Here is a 17,547-nt window from a genome sequence, read left to right as displayed (position 1 = left end):
TTTTCCTTGACAGTCTTCTTTTGCTAATTTCCAAAACTGCAAAATACATGGTATCATCAGGAATACTTACATTTAATAAACAGCTTCCCCTACTAAATTAACTCCTGTCGATTTCTAGTTCATGCAAAACCTGTGTTATTGAAAGAAATATGCACTGTCTTTTGTAACTTATTTTTTAAAGCAAGCTCCACAGAATTGTCAGTACATTAGGTTTCAGCATGCCCTGATGTGCAGAGCAGACCTCTGAGACTAGACCACAGCATTACCCTCTAGATGAAATCTTATGAAGTTTCTAGAGAACAAGTGGTATGTAAATTGCTTTTTTCCAGCCTTACAGCTTGATCAAATTTGGACTGTTTTTTCACATGGCAAAAGACATTGACAAGAGTTTATTCTATTCCCAGATGTGAATGACATCTCCAGAGACTGAAGAGGAAATCAATATTAAGAAAGATGAAGACCAGGACTCTACATAATCAAACTAATGTAATGTATTTTCCCTTTACCACAATTTCAGTAGTGACAAAAGAATAATTTTTGTTGAAATTACCAAGTCCGTCAGTTTTGGGTGGGCAGGCAAAAAGATAAAAGTTATAAACTTCATCTCCAAATGGTAGCCAAAATTCTGAATAATTGATCATGGGGAATGGGTTACACAGCAAATTCAGCCTCAGTGCTGTCAGCCTGTAGTAAGAGCCGTTGTGTGCCAAGGCATTAGAGGACACCTCCTGTGTCCTCTAATCAGGGTAGTACACAAGTCAGAGTAGTGCCAACCTGACTAGAAGGTTACATCATATTTTAATATGTTAAATGCTGGATGCTGGAACAGAAGATCAGAGCTTAATTTTCATGGTAAAACATGCTGTACATGAGTACAAATGTATTTCACTGCTGAGGGAACTGCAATAAAATTATTTTGCCTTCAGATCAGCTGATGTCCCTTTTTTATAAGGTACTTTTTAATAAGTTACTATCCTCTTTTAGATCCATTTCTTGTTCTTTATGTTCACTTTCCCATGTAATATGCAAGATGAACCAATTGAGACTAAGTTGATGAAGACATGTTACAATGCCTGGCTAAAGCAAATGAATATAGCTCCAAAGGGCAGTAGTACTGAAAGTTTATATGAGAATTGAGCAGGGATTTGAGGATATTTGTCTATTGGAAAATACTGATTTTGTTAAAATTAACCTGCTCCAGGAAAGAGCTGAGGTCAGCACATATTCTATTTGAAAATGAATTTGATAAATTTTACTGTGTAACTCTTTAATTTTATCTACTTATGTCACTGAGTCCTTTTCTAGGCAATCAGCTGACAGATGGCTGGTGCACAGGAGATTGGAGAGCAACTCAGCAGATCATCATGCATGTTGTACCGAAGAACAATCTGGTAGGTTTGCATCAGCTTTTCTAACAATGGCATCACATCAGCACTTATAGATGTTCTCTGACTGCCCTCTCAGGATGGATTCACTTCACTGTGGCTTTCAGGAGAAAAGTGCCATTTTGTGACAAAATTACAGCTGTCCTTGAGGCACTTTGCCTTCAGTTTCACTTGCCAGTTCTTGCAATATGCAGATATGGAAATCATCCAAAGCTTGATTTTGACAAACAACCAAAGATTTTTCTTACACTCTGATGTACTTTTTGCTTTGCTTTGCTGTTTTGTTTTAAAATCTCATTTGCAGAAGTAATCATATCTGGTGAAGGGGAAAACAAAGTATAAAATCAAGCAAAATTTGATCTAGTTTTTGGGAGGTTTTTATTTTGTGACAATTTTCATGTCTTTTTTTTTTTTTTTTTTTAATGTGTGTGTCCTTAAATGGAAGGTAAAAATGTTTCAAAATCTGCTTTCTCTCTACGGTTTTGTTCTGGTCGTGTACTGTGAGGCAACCAAGGCAAACAGAATAAATACTAAGGAAGGAATGATTATGTTTTCTAGACTGTTTTGACACATAATGTGAAAACTACATCCCTTGTCTCTTGGTTTCGGTTGGGCTGGTGACTGTGTTGCAGCTGTCAAATGCACAATAGAAATGTCATCTTGGTCGCTGTTTCTTTATGTTCAGGGCAGTATGGACTGCTGGCAATTTGCGTGTGGAAATATTTTCTTTTCTATCTTCTTTTGCTGTCATGGCAAAACTGCTCTTGGTCTTGATAAGAACCACTCTCTTTTCCAGTGGTGTGAGTCACTTAGACTTTACAAGGTCATTGCGATCTCTCAAATGTTCCCCAGTTCCATTGCAGCAATCAGCCCACTTGCTGTTGCCTGGTCAGAACATGATGCCTCAATTGACCCAATTTGTTGTCCTCCTCAAGGGCTGACCCTAGACCTGAAAAAAAAAAAATAAAAAATTAAAAAATAGGGATTAAGTCCACTACTTTCAACTGAAAGAAGTAGATCTGGTTTGAAGTTTGTGATTCAGACTTTTTAGCAGAATCTGTTATTATTTTGAATTCTATCCAAGCCTCCAGCAGTTTCAAAGAGAGTAAGGTACATGCAGTGCAAAGCTACTGCTATGCAACTCAGTGTACAATATAACATGTCTGAGAGGAATAATGATTTTTCACAGAACATGAAGAACAGAAAAATAGGAAAACACTTTAGCATGACCTTGGTGTTCTGCACAAATAACCAAAGTTTATGTCTCAGCTTTCTTTCCTCATACTTGTCTGAAGTCTTTGTGGAGCCTTCCCAGAAATGATAATATCAGCTGCAATATGGAAGTGATTTAGCAGCCCTCTGTAGATTTAGGTTGCTATTTCATTTTTATGTAAGTTCTTCCCCTGTGTGAATTGAGATGCATTCTGGGGCACTATAGGATAGTTTCACCTCATCTGAAACTCACTTTAACATCACACAATCAAATGTTTGTCTCCCACTTGAGTACTATGTGTTTTGACATCCTACTTAAGGGCTTCTGGGAACAAAAAGGGAGGAAGAGAGAAAAGACTGAAGAAAGCAATTCTAATGAGACCAAATATACAGCAAAGTACTTGAGCACTGCTATCACTAGGCTCCTCAGGCTACAATTTGGTGATGGCTTTAAAATAATCTAAGTGGGCAGCTGTATTCCCACTCTGTTCATACAACCTACTGGAAGTCATGGCAGCAAACTCTGGGCATTGGACTGCAGGAAAGCCTTCCTTACTGCTTCATGAAGCTGCCATGAAAATCTTTGAGCAGCTCAGGTGTCTGAAATATGACTGTAGAGAACTAGCTGCTTATGTTAAATATATATATATATATATATATATATATATATTTTTTTTTTGGTTGGAGTGTGGAATAATTCCATGCAGTGTCCTTTATATCTAGTGCAACATCAGGACTACTAAATAAAGCCTCAGTTGCATTATTGTCAAACGTGGTTTTCATAAATTAGCCTTCTAAACTTATAATTGGAAATGTAACTACCATGCTTTTTGGTACATCAGAGCATCCACAAATGCCATGACAGTTAACAATGCTCGTGGGTCCTGAAGACCATTCCAATCTTATTGAAGGTCATTTGTGTTTATGTTCCCACTGGCATGTCCAGTTGTTGTTATGATGGATGAACTTTATGCTTGTGATGAGGTACTCCATCCATAGATCAGTGTCCCACAAACATCCCCCAGTAAGAAAGGATGGCAGAGGATCATAAGAGCAGAACTGCTCTGGGTGCTGAGACTGTTTTTAACAGGGCAGGATGTAAATCTGATGATGAATTCTTTTTGGATGCTAAACCAATAATTCTAGTTCTGCAGATTAAATGCTTTTCATCTCTTAAGGCCTTATTTTATAGCATAAGGAGAACATAAATAAATAAATGAAAATTAAAAAGTGAAAGCTTCCTGTAAAAGTTTCAAAGGAAATGCATGTGTTTTCAAGGTTGATTGTGAAGAACAGACAGTTTATGCTGACCAAGATAAAAAAAGTACAATTACAAATTATACATTTAGCTTAAAATTAAAGATGTAAAGATGGATATAATCAAGTTTTAAATCTGTTAGTACCATTTTACCACCTGGCTTACATTCTGCTATAAAACAAAAGGCAGTCCCTGAACTGAACAGAAACATCAGAAAGAAGTGTGAGCGGAATGGAGGATGGAGAAAACACCTCTTCTGAGATTTTTTAATTTAGTGCTGAAACCAGCATTACAAATGGGTGGAAATAAATAACCTTCTCCACCCTTTCTGACCTTCTTGCAAGCCTCTGAGACCACAGCTCCCACCAGGGTTGTCAGTCTGCCTTTATTTCTCCAACCTTCAGAGAAAAGGGAACAAAATGTGCCACAAAAAAAAATTAATGTTTCTCACCTAGAGGATTACTTATCTTTTCACTGCTGCCCACCTCTTAGTGTGTGCTCTTTCTATCCTTGACTCTGTTTCTTTTCTTCCTTCTTTGCATTTTACTAGGGAAAAGAATCTAATCTGAGAATAAGAAGACTGTGGCTATGCTGCTCTCAGCCTGTGAGCCGGAAGGGAGCTCTTCCTGAAATAACCAGTGAGTGAAGTAAGTTTCCCTGGATCTAGGCAGCTGATAAGGATGTGTACCAAAACTTGTGCCTCTTACAGAGACACTTCGTGAAATGGTCTGCAAAATCAGAAGCAGAACATTTATCTTTGCTGTTCTTTCTTCCTCACTCTCTGGGTGTTTGTCCTATTATGTCTCCAAGAAAACATATTCATCCTCATAAGAGAGATCAACAGCAGCAGCTTCAGCAGCTCATTTTAGATAATACTGACATGCAAGAGGGCAATTAATGCCACCTCCACTACCAATAGAAAGATAGTCAAAGAAGAGGCAGCATCAGAAAAAAAATTCTCTATATCCAAAGGGAAAGAGAAAAAGAGTTAGTGTTAAAATGAAAGCTGTCCTTATTCTTTTAAATTTTAAATGTTTTAACTGTCTGGGGTTTCGTTCATTTGCCAGGGATGCTTTTTCTGTTGCTTTAAATAGAAGGCTATTATAATAAGCATTTACCATGGACCTAAGTTGACCAAGGTTTCAATTCAAAGTATTCAACCTTGCTTGAAGGCAGAGCTATTTGATTCAACTATTGATCTTCTGCATATTTTTGTTCTACTAAGAGTAGTGCAATAAACAGAGGGAATTTGGGAGTTTAACCCTGATTAAGCTGGTTTTGTAGTCTCAGCTAGATGCCTGTGGTTTGGAACATTCCCTAGCTGTAAAGCAAGACGTTACCTTCAGAAGAGGAAATTTGCTCGTGAAACTACTGGCATTATTTTTAAGTAGTACCAGTGTGGCATCCAAAATGGCTCTAAAGCAGGAATCTGGAGGCCCTCAACACCCTGAAGATTGTGGATTTACCCAGCTAATAACTAAGCACCACACAACTGCTCACTTACTTCCCCCCTTCTCCCCTCCATGGGATGGGGAGAGAATCAGAAAGGTAAAAGTAAGAAAACCCATGGGTTGAGGTAAGAACAGTGTAATAATTGAAATAATAATAATAAAATCATAATGAAGGAGAAAATAACAGGAAGAGGGAGGAATAAACCTCAAGAAAAACAAGTGATGCAAAAGAAAAAACAATTGCTCACCCCAACCAGTGCCCAGTCAGTTCCCGAGCATCGGCCCCCAGCCAGTTTTCTCCCTACTTTGCATGCTGAACATGGTGCTGGGATCAGCTGTCCTGGTATTTGTGCCCCCCCTCACTGGCAGGGCATGTGAAGCTGACAAATCCTGTAAGTGCTGCTCAGCAACAACTACAACATCAGTGTGTTATCAACATTATTCTCAAAGTCAATCCAAAACACAGCACTGTACCAGCTACTAGGAAGAAAATTAACTCTATCCCAGCTGAAAACAGAACACTGGGTAATGCTATTTGCCTAAAATTATCCCCAAGAAAAGAAAATTTTCATAGCAAAGCGGTCATACAGCAGAGCTATGTGGCACTATTAGCCAAAAGCCCTCTTTATGCCAGTCTGATAAAACACAAACAAAGTCTAAAGGACATTTTGAAAGAGGGCATCATCTGGTCCACAAAATTGGAAGACAGCATCAACAGGCCCAGGTTTGCTAAATCTTCCCAGTATTTCTCATGACTAAAAATCTATTCGAGAGATTGCTGCCATCCTTGGGAAGTGACGAGCTTCTCCTTGAGTTTCTATAAATAAAGATCATTAACCTTTACCTAACAAACAAATCATACATTTAAGAATTACTGTAACTGTTGAGACCTGAAAATGAAGGACATGAAATTAAAAGGTTTTGTGCTGATTTTTTACCCTTAACATTGCAGCTTTGACATGCTCTTGACAGTCCCTGAATGCTTTCCTTTCTTGTCTCCTTCCTTTGTATTTTGATTGGTTCTCTAGTTAAAAATAACCACTAGTTATTTCTCTAGTTAAAAATAACCAAATTATTTTGACTCTATTTCTTCTTTTACTGAACATGTCAGGTTGTGACAGGTGTGTATGTTTCTAACCTGAGCCTTGAGGATGCGGAAATGGGATGCAAATGCCCTTAATTACGTGTATCACATTTGAACAGCAAACTCCTTGGCAAAGTAATGCTCTCCCAGCCTGTTTTTACCACAGAGCACTCAGACTTGGAAAAATCAAATCTTTTATCTGTACCAGAGGTGTTGCAGACACTGAATGACCACTGAGATGTACCCCTCTTTATTTTGAACGCAGTGTATTATAATTCCCTACTGGCTGCATGTGTCCCCCTATTTCTACTGCATGAAATGCATAGGTTTTACATGTGTGTCAGTTTAATAATACTTCTGATGGTAGTGGTGATACTCCTTCATTTCAGCAGGCAAGAATTGCTTTTTGGTCAGGCTGTTTTTTGTATGTGGAAAGGCCATGCAGCATACAGAGAGTTAGAGGTTTCACAGCTACAAAATCCAAATACCTGACTTATTTTTCATCTACTGTTAAATTAAACCATGCCTGAATTTGAGCTAAAAGTGAGGGAAACCTCTGGTTGTTTTCTCACCTCTTGGACAGTGTAATAGTCATTAACAGTGGTTACTTGGACAGCATAATAGTCACAGCTTTCTCTTTATTTGGCTTCTGATAGTTGAATTCATGAGTCTAGTGCAACACTGAGCTATTTAACCTGCCTCCCTTGGCTGGCTAAAAAGAGTGGCTGCAAACTGTGGAGAACCTTAAAGTTACCTGACAAGTGGGCACTTAACTTCTTCCACTGGAAACAGAACCCTATTTTCTTATTGTGACTTTTGTTCTGAGTCCTTCCCAAGATTAAGAATGAAAATGAGAAAAGTATCATGTGAGCTAATCCTTTTTGTTTGGTGTTGTCTGCATCTACCAGATGGGTCTTGTTTTTCCAAAGCATAGAGCTAAGATTTGAGAACCTCACTGAGTGAATCAGAGGAGCATGATGCAAAGAGCCAAGAAATGTAGAATCAAAATATCTTGGTATGTTTTGCTTGGGTAGGGAGGGAGGAAAGAAGTGTTTAAATTTTCACCAATATTTTTTTGTTGAAAGGTCAGACAAATGTTTTGGAATTTGGGAGGTCTTGGATTAATTTATTTTCTGTTAAAAGTCCATTTTCCAATTGTCTATAAAACACCTTCAAAATTTAAAGCATTATTCATATACGAGGTTTCATTGCCAAGAACCTTCAGGCCTGTGTACATTATCATCTCTTCTTGGGTCAGGGGTGTGCTTTTGATTCCACTTACCATACTTTGGTTACTGTGGCAGAGGAATTTTGGAAAATGCAAACCTTTTGGGAGCCTGTCTGTTGTAAATCTCTCCCAGAATAAGCTCAGTAATCACAGATCCTCAGTACCAGCTGTTCTGCTCTACAGATCCATTCCCAGTGGAATGGCACAGACATTATTCAGACTAATTAGAAAGTTTTAATAGTTTACATCCAAATTGCACAAATAATCACCAACGTGAAGTTTTGTCCAGGCTACCCTCATCTTTCAAATTCACCAAACCTGTCTAGCAGTTGCACAACATGCTTTCTCATGAGGTTTTCCATGTTTTCCTTCCCAGACAGAAATACCTTCAGAGTTGCAATGTCTCATTTTTGGTTCTGGTTCTGGCTGAAGCCAGGAAATACATATGGAATACAAAATGAGGATGAAAGCTCTGTCAGGATGGCAGCATGCAGAGGTTAAAACTGTTCATACACAGGATAGAACTGTATCCTTGCAGATTCCTTTACAGAAGTGCAATGACTTGAAGGAGAATTAAGCATAGATCTGTAATGTTCGTCTCTGGTATATTCTCTGTTAATTAAAACACCAGGCTGAAAGTTGTATGGGCTTTTCTTGCTTTTAGTAGGCTCTGCCCATCTCATCTTTAACTCTCTGCAATGTGGTCTGTCCCACAGCTTGGAATAAATGTGGGATGTTTCTTCTGGACTTATTTAAACCATTTGTAAATTCCACGTGATTTTAATTAACAGAACAATGCAGCTGAACCAGTGCAGAGTACACATGAAGAACAACACAAAAGGACTGAGAAGTGTTTATGTTTGTAGCATTTTGGCTTGTTGTTTCTTGCCTTACTATTTCTGTTTCTTCTTTCATTTGCTTGCATAGTGTTCTCATTTTGTTTAGTCCCACAGGTAACTACTTGTGCCTTCATGTGTTCAGTGCCTCATAGCACAGATATATGCTTTCAATCGCTGATTGCACCAAGCAGATAAAGAGATTTTACAGTCAGGTCTGACATATTAAACTGCTATGACTCAATTCTTCCTTAACACGATCAGAAATATTCACTGTCACCTCTGCAGCTCCTGCTCTGACTTGCTGTCTGGAGAAGCTCTTCCTGCTATATCAACTAAATTGGGTATCTTGGGACACTAGTCACCCAAGCTGAGTGTCTAATATGTGGCTAAGTGTATGTCTCTTAAGTATCTTGTTAGTGGTTGTGGGCACAGAGAAAACATTTTCTGAAGATGTATCATTAGTTCATTGCCCATTAACGGCTTGCCTTTTGTGTAAATGTCTCTGGACAGTCCCATGTGTTTAATCTGCTTTCTTTATCATTCGAAGATGTTATCTCTGGCCCCAGTTTCGCTTTGCTGTGGTTACACTCAAGGATAAGAGTTTTTCCCATGACCTTTGTTTTGGAATTAAGGCATTGGAAAGACCTCAGCATTTCTAAAATATTGTTACCAAATCAAGTCAAAAAAGCAACCACAACTACGGATGGGAGGTTGCAGAATAATAGCCTTTGTTGACCAAGCAAACAGGAACCCCTGAAATACAAATATACTATTATTAAAATCAAATTCAGTGTGATGACTTTTCACATAGGGGACTCACTATATGTTCTCTTTGGATTAACTATGTTTGCCTATGTGTCATAAAACAACTGAAACTACAATATTAGTGTAAGGACAAGTATATTTAATCTCCCAAAAGCTAAGAAATTCCTTGTAAAAGCATCTTTGCCTAGGGAGGACTTTAGCTCTCTGCTTTAGAGACACACCCAGAAGATATTTTGTCACAGCTGTTACTGTGAGAACAAGTGATGTCTGGAAAAAAATTAAAGTATCACCCATGTCAACACTTTTGTGCAGCAGCAAGGAAGCCACTGATCTTGTTTGGTTTTAGCTACTTCTGTGTTAATTTTATTCACATGCATTGACCTGTCTGCTACAATAGGTCTGACTATATTATATTTTAAAAGCCTTTTAAAAATTTTAAGAGAGAGAGAAGCTCAAAAAGATGACATCAGTACTCTCATGTTAAATTGAATGGACTCACATTGTTAAAGAAACAAATCAAACACAAAAATACAAGATTCCCCTCCTGTCAAAATCAGCTTTTTAAGGCTGAGTCTTTCAAAAATAAAGGACTTCAGCAAAGGACTAGCTATCTGTGCAAATAAATCAGGACAACCTCCTTGTTGCCAAAAAAATGTGTGTGGTTGAAACAGTTCAAATGTCTAGATAAGCAAAAAAAAAAAATCATCACTAAAAAAGTAAAAAAGAAACAACCAGAAACAACACGATAAATTCATGGGTTTTTTCTGTATTAGCAGAATAGTAGAAGGAATACAGCCAGCTCCTTCTTTCAGTATTGTGTTTAAAATTTCCAGATGTCAGGTGCTAATTCTCTAAAATATGTCAACTTCGTCACTTGAAGCTGTCTGGAGTTTTCTGACCATCCTCTTCAGAAGGATTTAGTATCTTTGCTATGCTTTTCCAACTGTCATCTGCTGTACCAAATAATTGTGGTATTTCCTGACAATTAGGATTCTCTCACAAAAGAGAGAGACACAGCTGCCTATTGAGCTGGCAGGAAGACCTTGCTTGCATGGTTTGCTTGATCTTTCTTCCTTTTTGACAGCACTTGGCAAGTTGTCCAAATTGGAATTTGTCCCTGGAAACTAAGAATGACACTTGGAACTTTCTGGAAACTTTGAAAATGTGGTGCCTTCTCTCACATCTCCAGTCTCCTTCTTCCATCTGCCCTGTCAGCTGGTGTCCACAGCACGCAGAGCTCTGCAGAGGAGCTGTGTCACTGGTACAGCTCCAGTGGTCCTTCTGGCTTAGTTTGCAAAGTTTTCAGGGGTTTTTTGTGTTCAAATGTCAATTCAAAGACTTATTTGCACAGATAGGCTGTTTGCTTCATTATTTACCTCACTGTTTAACTCATTCAGACACCTCAGGCTGCATGAGATCATAACAGATGTTTGCACAGGGACAGGCACACAGCTCGATAGAGTCATGGTGCATTTCTACTTCCCAAGGCAGGATCTAAGGCTTCTCCCAGAGCAGTACCACGTTTGTCTTCAAGGCACTCTAATACAAACAGGAGTCTTTTGAGGAGAGAGGAAGGTGCATCCCAGAAGAGTTAAAAAATAACTTCAAAATGAAGACAAGCAACAATCTTCCTCCAAGAACATTTGAGGGAAATAAACACTTCCTACCTGATCTCCTGATCTCAACAGGCAGCATTACTTTAAAAGCATCTTTTCTTCACTGCTTAAGCAAAGTGAGACAGTGTCTGGAATAGAACAATTTCAGTAGATTTTATTAATGGAAATAATCAGAACTCCAGGATTTTCAAGACTGAAGTTGCATTATATTTTTCTAGAAAACTTCAATAGTGGCTTTTTCTGTTTCTTTCCATTTTTGGAGGCACATGACAATGTGTTTCTAGATCAAAAAGGTTTCCACTCTTTTTGTTCCTTTTCAGACAAAAAATGTTTGCTCTGATGCTTGCGTATTTCCTCAGAGAACAACACTAATTGGCTTCCATTGTGAGGAAATGTTGCTCTAGAAGAAAAAAAAGTGTCTATTGTTCCTTTACATCAATTTTATGCTTCTTAGTTGTGTCAGCGCAGTGGGTAACTGATTCTGTTTTTTGAGAAAGGGCTTAGTTCTTGCCTAATTTTTATTTATTCATTATTACTTAATGTAGATAAGAAACGAATAGAGGTTGTTGAAAAGATTTTATTTGGGAACTATGTTATATTTTATTTCCTTTGCTCTGAAATAAATTGGTTTTATAATCTTTCTTCAGACTTAGTTCACTTCACTAGTCATAAGAAAATGTTTGTGACGCAAAAACTGAAGCTGAAGCAGACTGAATGGCTCCCACACATAGATAAAAGGAACATGGAAGTTCATGTGTGTAACATGATTTTTTTTTTTGTAAACATTTATTTTTAACTTTTCAGTGCCCCTTTGCAGAGCAAATGTCACCTGAAATCAGTAGTTTGGAAGGATGAGATCCTAGCATTCTGGTTGTAAACCTCAAATCTTTACTTTTAGAGGACTTTTGCTGATCCATTTGTGACAGAGGCTTCATCTACCCTATGAAGTGTTGTGCTGAAATACTATTACAGGTCCAGAGAGCTCCATAGCTGTGTCAGGTCAGCCTAGTCTCTACCTAGACTGATAAGCTTCAAAATAAATACTAGAAGATACAATCTTGGCATTCCAAAGAACTAGAACCTGGCTCCATTTTAGGGTTATAGCACACAATGCAGGCAGTCAAATAGTACCACTCATTCAGAAAAATGGGCAAAGAGTACTGGATCTTGGATGCTTTTCCTGATAATATGATACCATGGATGCATTCTGTGCTTCTGGGATGCATTCTGCACTAGTCAGCAAACAAATGAGATTTGACATAAAAACAAGTAAAGGATCTTCTTTATCTCTCCATTCTGTTCAGGGTCAAAACTTCAAATGTCATAAACTGGATTCACTCTGAAAAAATCACCTGCTTTTGCCATATTAGTCTTAGTGAAGCTCTTCTGGTTTGCATTTGCCAAATATTTGGCCCTACTTTTGTAAAACTGCCAACTCCAGAGGAACTCAAAGATTCCTCAGTCTTTCACATTTCTAAAAGCACACCTGAAAGGAGGTGAAAAGAAGTGATCAAGCTACTTCTAAAATGCCCAAATGTCTAAATCTCACACAATTTGACCACTGGATCTGCTGATGAATTCTGAAATTTGGGTACCATTCTACTTAGCAAACTGATATGGAAGTGTCCTTGCAGCTGTGAATTGTCACCAGGCTTTTCTCTAGGCGGGACCAGGCTGAAATCAGTTCTGTTGTCACACAGGAATGTCAAGTCATTCAAAACAAGGGAATTTCTAAACCACAAGATACCACTGGTTCACTTAATCTCTGAGAATGATCAATGGCATTTGCAGCAAAGGAAAATGAAAAATTGCAGCCATGTCACCAACTAATCTAATCAGTCACTGTTTGTGCTCTGGGGTATACGCTGTTCAGAGGAAGGACTTATTCCTGAACTAAGCTGGTATTCACTTCATATCCTAAAGCACAAAATTAGATAACACTTTTAATTTTATCCCAGCTATTATAACTGCACCTATTCAATCCTTTTATCTCTACTGCGACATTTTCATATCCCATTATTCTACCAGTGACTTCAGAATAAATCAGACGGTTTTCCTTCTCTGGGTTTATGGCCATATAGAAGCCTTGTGACCAGCCGAGTTATTGGATAAGCACACCAGAAAGCTTGCTCTTCATCTATGTAGAGGGAGAAATTTGCTTTCTGACAAAGTTTACTATTAGATTTTATCTTCAATTCAGCAAAGTATCAGAAATACCATGAAGTGCATTAGTGGCTCTGCTACTGTTAATATAGAGTGAATAACAGGACAAAACTTCAATTTGGTAGTTACATACAACAAATTTTCAAAATCCTTAAGCGTCAGAAGCTTTAAAGCAGTGAGAAGTTCTCAGCATAATTTCCTTTTTAAAAAAGCCCCCAAACAACAAAACCCATATTGAACCTTCATAATTTTGAATACAATAGTGAAAATGAAGAAAGATGTAAATCAAATAAGGATCATTTGGGACATCCTTGGGAAATCATCCTAATCACTTGGAACAAATCCTCAGGCACACACTGCATGCTGGATGATTAAGATGGGCAGGCACAATTACTGTTGAAGAAGTAGATCAGAAAATGGTTATTTCGCAGGTCAGCCTGAAAAGGCTAAAAAAACAGCTGCAGAAACAAACGTATTACAGAGAAGAAAACTGCTGTTCATTTAATACAAAGTTTTGGCAAATTCTATTCAGGTTGGATAAGCAATGGACCACACGAGACAAATAAATTCAAGGAAGTTAAAATTGAGCCAGCTCAAATTAGAATGACTCACTCATGCAAAAAGATAAGACAAAATATTTAAGGACCTCTAGACCTCTGAAGGCCATGAGCACAGAGGAAGGTGGGGAAGAGTTTTGTGACATGTACTTAGAGAAGCTTGAAATGAATAAAAATAAAGGAACAAACAAACAAACAAACAAAGAGACAAGCAAAAATCACAAGCCAAAACCACAGGCCAATTCTGTAAATGCTCCTGACAGTACAGAATTGAACACTAAATCAGCTACCTCAGGCTACTGAGAATAGCAGCATCAGCTGGATATTTTATAAGGAGCCTCAACAAAGAAGAATAATTATTAGATACTAAAAGGCTAAATGACCTGCATAACTACAACAAAAATAACATTTTGATATTTTAGGGGAAATTCTCATCTGACTTGACAACTTTTTTTGGGGAAAAAGACAGTTTCTGTTAGGGGAAAAAAGACATTATTTCTCCTGGTTTGCAGAAAGGTTTTCAACACAGATTACAAATTCTTTAAAAGCCCATCAAGGCAATGGAATATCTGAGGGGAAAATCCAGGTGATCTCCCTTGTGGTGACCCTCATCTGCTTTCCCCTGCACTTCTGTTTCTTTGGAGCTTTCCCAAAGTACATGAATTGAGTTTGTCTCTGCATAAAGCACCAAGAGATCCTTGGATGATTCCTCTCTATACATATAAAGAAGGTCTAAATGATTCAGGAGGCTGAATCTCCTGAAGCCCTCTTACACCTTCGCAATATGCTCTGTTTTCTCAGTGTTCAGCTCCTGCCTAGAAGACTTGACTGCCAACAAAGCTTGCGAGCCTAATTTCTGTTTGGTGATTACTCTGTGACAGAACTTTGTGCACACGTTATCAAGTTGTGGCTGAAGGTCACTCAGGCTACCTAAATTTCCCTGAAGAGCCATCAAGTTGTGTGTGAGTGAAGGTTTCATCTGACCTGTTATGTTGTGTTGCCCTTGGCTGGATGTCAGTTCCCCACCAAGCTGTTCTATAACTCCCCTCCTAATCAGGAAAGGGAGGGGAGGAAACAAGATGAAAAAAATCTCATAGGTCAAGATCAAGGCAATTTGATAAAGCAAAAATTAAGGCCATGTGAGCAGAAGCAAAAGTAAATAAAATATTTTATTCTCTACTTTCCATCAACAGGTGATGTCGAGCTACTTCCCAGGAAGCAGGACTTAAGCACGTGTAGTGGTTGCTCAAGAAGATAAACAACATAAATAATGAATGCTTTCCCTCTCTCCTCTTCCTTTCCTTGAGCTTTTATTGCTGAGCAGAAATCATATGGTGTGGAATATCCCTTTGGTCAGTTTGGATCAGCTGTCTTGGCTGTGTCCCCTCCCAAGACCTTGCCCACCCACAACCTAGTGGTGATGGGGCGGTGCTGGAGAGACAGCAGTGATGCTGTGCCAGCACTGCTCAGCAGTAGCCAAAACAATGCTGTGTTATCAGCACCTTTCTAGCTACTGATACAAAGCACAGCACCGTGAGGGTTGCCGTGGGGAAAATTAGCTGATCTCAGTCAGACTCAATATATCTGTCATGGGGAGCTGGCAGCAAACCAGCAAATTAGAAGCATAGGAAAAACGTAAGTGCAGAATTGGGCCAGGATGACAAGGAAGAAAAAGCTGTTAGAGGCAGTATTTGTTAGAGAAAGATCCTCGGTAGGAGTAAATGGGAGAAGGTACTGTAGTATCAGTGATTAACAATAGGTTGATATATGGCATGGAACAAATTTGTTCATCATTTTCACTTTTTGAGATCATTTACATGACATTTCTACAGCCATACCTAAGCTGTTAAAAGGAGTAGAAATACATGCTCCATCTCACAGTGCTATGTGAGCTGGATCTGTTGAGTGAACACTGCTGTATTTTTTAACCTTTCTTCTTTCCTTGATGTTCTTCCTGTTGATATAATTTTGTTTTCTGTATTACAGGGACAGCAAGATTATCAATTGAGATCACTACCCTAATATGCAATGAGCTGCATAGAAGAGGAACACTGCTAAAAATCACATACTAGCTGCAGAAAAGTAAGCAAAAGACAAAAACCTTGGCCCTGGTCACAGTTTGTGAAGGTCATCACCAAAATCAAGTGCAACTAAACAGCTGTACTTAGAGGAAATAACAAACCCAAGTTCCCAAATGCTACATCAACACAGTAATACACTATCCTGTGCCTTTGGATTATGCTCATTTCTCACTCAAGGAATTAGACACGGGCATACTTTAATTAATATCTCTACTTCCCCTTCAAATCCTGGTATGTCAGAGGCACTAAGGAGAAAACAGGAGGGCTGCACTCAGGGCAGCGTGTTTAATCATCAGCTACTGCAGATGTAGCCATATATTCCTGACTGCTGAAAAATGCAGCCTCACATAGCTCTGGGTAGTTGCTTTCCCAGAGGTAATCTGATGCCTGGCTAACTTTCTAAAGGAAGGGTTCTGGTTCTCCAGTACAATGTTGGGCTGAATGTGAAGCTAACTGGGTGACATTCTACAGCTAATATTGAGAGGAGGTCAAACAAAATCAGAAGTGTCCTTCTGTCCCTAAAAACCAGACATTCTTGGAGCAGTTTAATCTGTGTCTCTTGGATCTCAAATAGTGGTTTTGTTTTTATAATTTATAATGTGGTAGCACTCAAAGTTTGTGGTAGTTTTGCTCAGCTGTAAACACCAATCATGTAGACTGCAAGGTCTCTGCTCTAGTGTGCCTCTATTCTGCAGCAACAGTTGGAGGGACAAGAATGTATGAAAGAGAAGAATGAGTGGGTATAGGGAGAAAATCAGGGGGAAAATTATCAGATCAAGAGCAAAAAAGACTAAAAGGAGCCTTCAGGAAGGGTGTAAGTGATAGAGCTCTTCAGTGGTAGATGATAAGAAAGGAATGAGTTGTCCGCTGTTCATAGTTTGAGTCAACTTAATGAAGCTGGAGTGGATGACTTCAGAAACATCAGTCGTGACTGATTTCTCTGAAGGAAATTCAGATGGCCTCCCCAGTGGGGCAGCATGACAGCTACAAACATGTTATTATAGTTTAGGCACTTGCAAAGGTATCATTATTATGGAAGACCAACACACGAAACAGACAAAAGTCTCTGCCAAGTGTTTTTCCATTCTTTGTGGTGCTTGAAGTGCCAAATGATGTTTCATCATCTTCAAGAGAATCTGCTTCAGAGAATTTATGTGTGTCTCACTACTTTTCTCAAGAAATATATTGTTGGAAATATTCCAGGCACAGGAAAAGTGACCAAAAAGGAAATCAGATTTTATCACTAGAGATCAGCTCTAGCTCAGGTTTTTGCTGCTATTATAAATGGTTTGAGATTTATGCCAGCCAACAGTGCAAACAGCTGCTCCTTGCTATTTCAAATGACTTCTTCGACTTTTATTGCTCCCAGACAGGTAAGCAAAGTGCTGTGAAAAATACCAGAATTTCAAACCTGGACTGCTCAGATAATGGACATTACTGCCTCAGCATCCTCTTATTGTCTATCTTTGCAACCAGCTGGCAACAGCTCTTGGTAAATAATATCATCTTGGTAAGTGTAAGGGCTGAGGGATTCCCAGGGGTACAGAAGGAGGTTTGGCACCCAGCTCAGCCGCTGGCTCCTCTTAACTTTGCCATTCTCTTGCACTCTGGTCCAGTTCTTCCTTGATGAAAGAAGGATAAAAATCGATTAATTCCTTAACAAGTTAAGTGTTCTCTTACTACAGGGATGTGGTACTACTTCATCCACATTTTTATGGATCAGTTTTGGATTTCACCTCCTTTTGCAGGGCTTTTGTGGCAGACTGCATATGGTGCTGCACTACCTCACAATCCACCTGCTGAACTAGCAGGCTGGCAAAACCACTGCTGCTACTGCTGTCAGACACGGTATTTTTGTCCTTCATTTTTGGATTGTTTAAAAACATCTGACAGGCTGTCACGCAACAG

At 38.7% G+C, this 17,547-nt stretch overlaps 1 long non-coding RNA gene across 1 annotated transcript; it reads left to right on the top strand.

Annotated features, from left to right (window-relative positions):
• The first annotated feature begins 1,260 nt into the window (after positions 1-1,260).
• On the top strand, positions 1,261-15,716 carry LOC114058415. The gene is made up of 3 exons (XR_003571446.1): positions 1,261-1,391; positions 7,299-7,405; positions 15,545-15,716. It is a non-coding gene; the product is annotated as an uncharacterized LOC114058415 (long non-coding RNA).
• Positions 15,717-17,547: the final 1,831 nt, after the last annotated feature.

The sequence above is a fragment of the Empidonax traillii genome, unplaced genomic scaffold (assembly GCF_003031625.1).
Source record: "Empidonax traillii isolate 1590-97213 ecotype Southwest subspecies unplaced genomic scaffold, ASM303162v1 scaffold171:size1303362, whole genome shotgun sequence".
In the NCBI taxonomy this organism is placed as follows: Eukaryota; Metazoa; Chordata; class Aves; order Passeriformes; family Tyrannidae; genus Empidonax; species Empidonax traillii.
The sequence above is the reverse complement of the archived record's forward strand: the minus strand, read 5'-3'. Positions and strand labels throughout refer to the sequence as shown.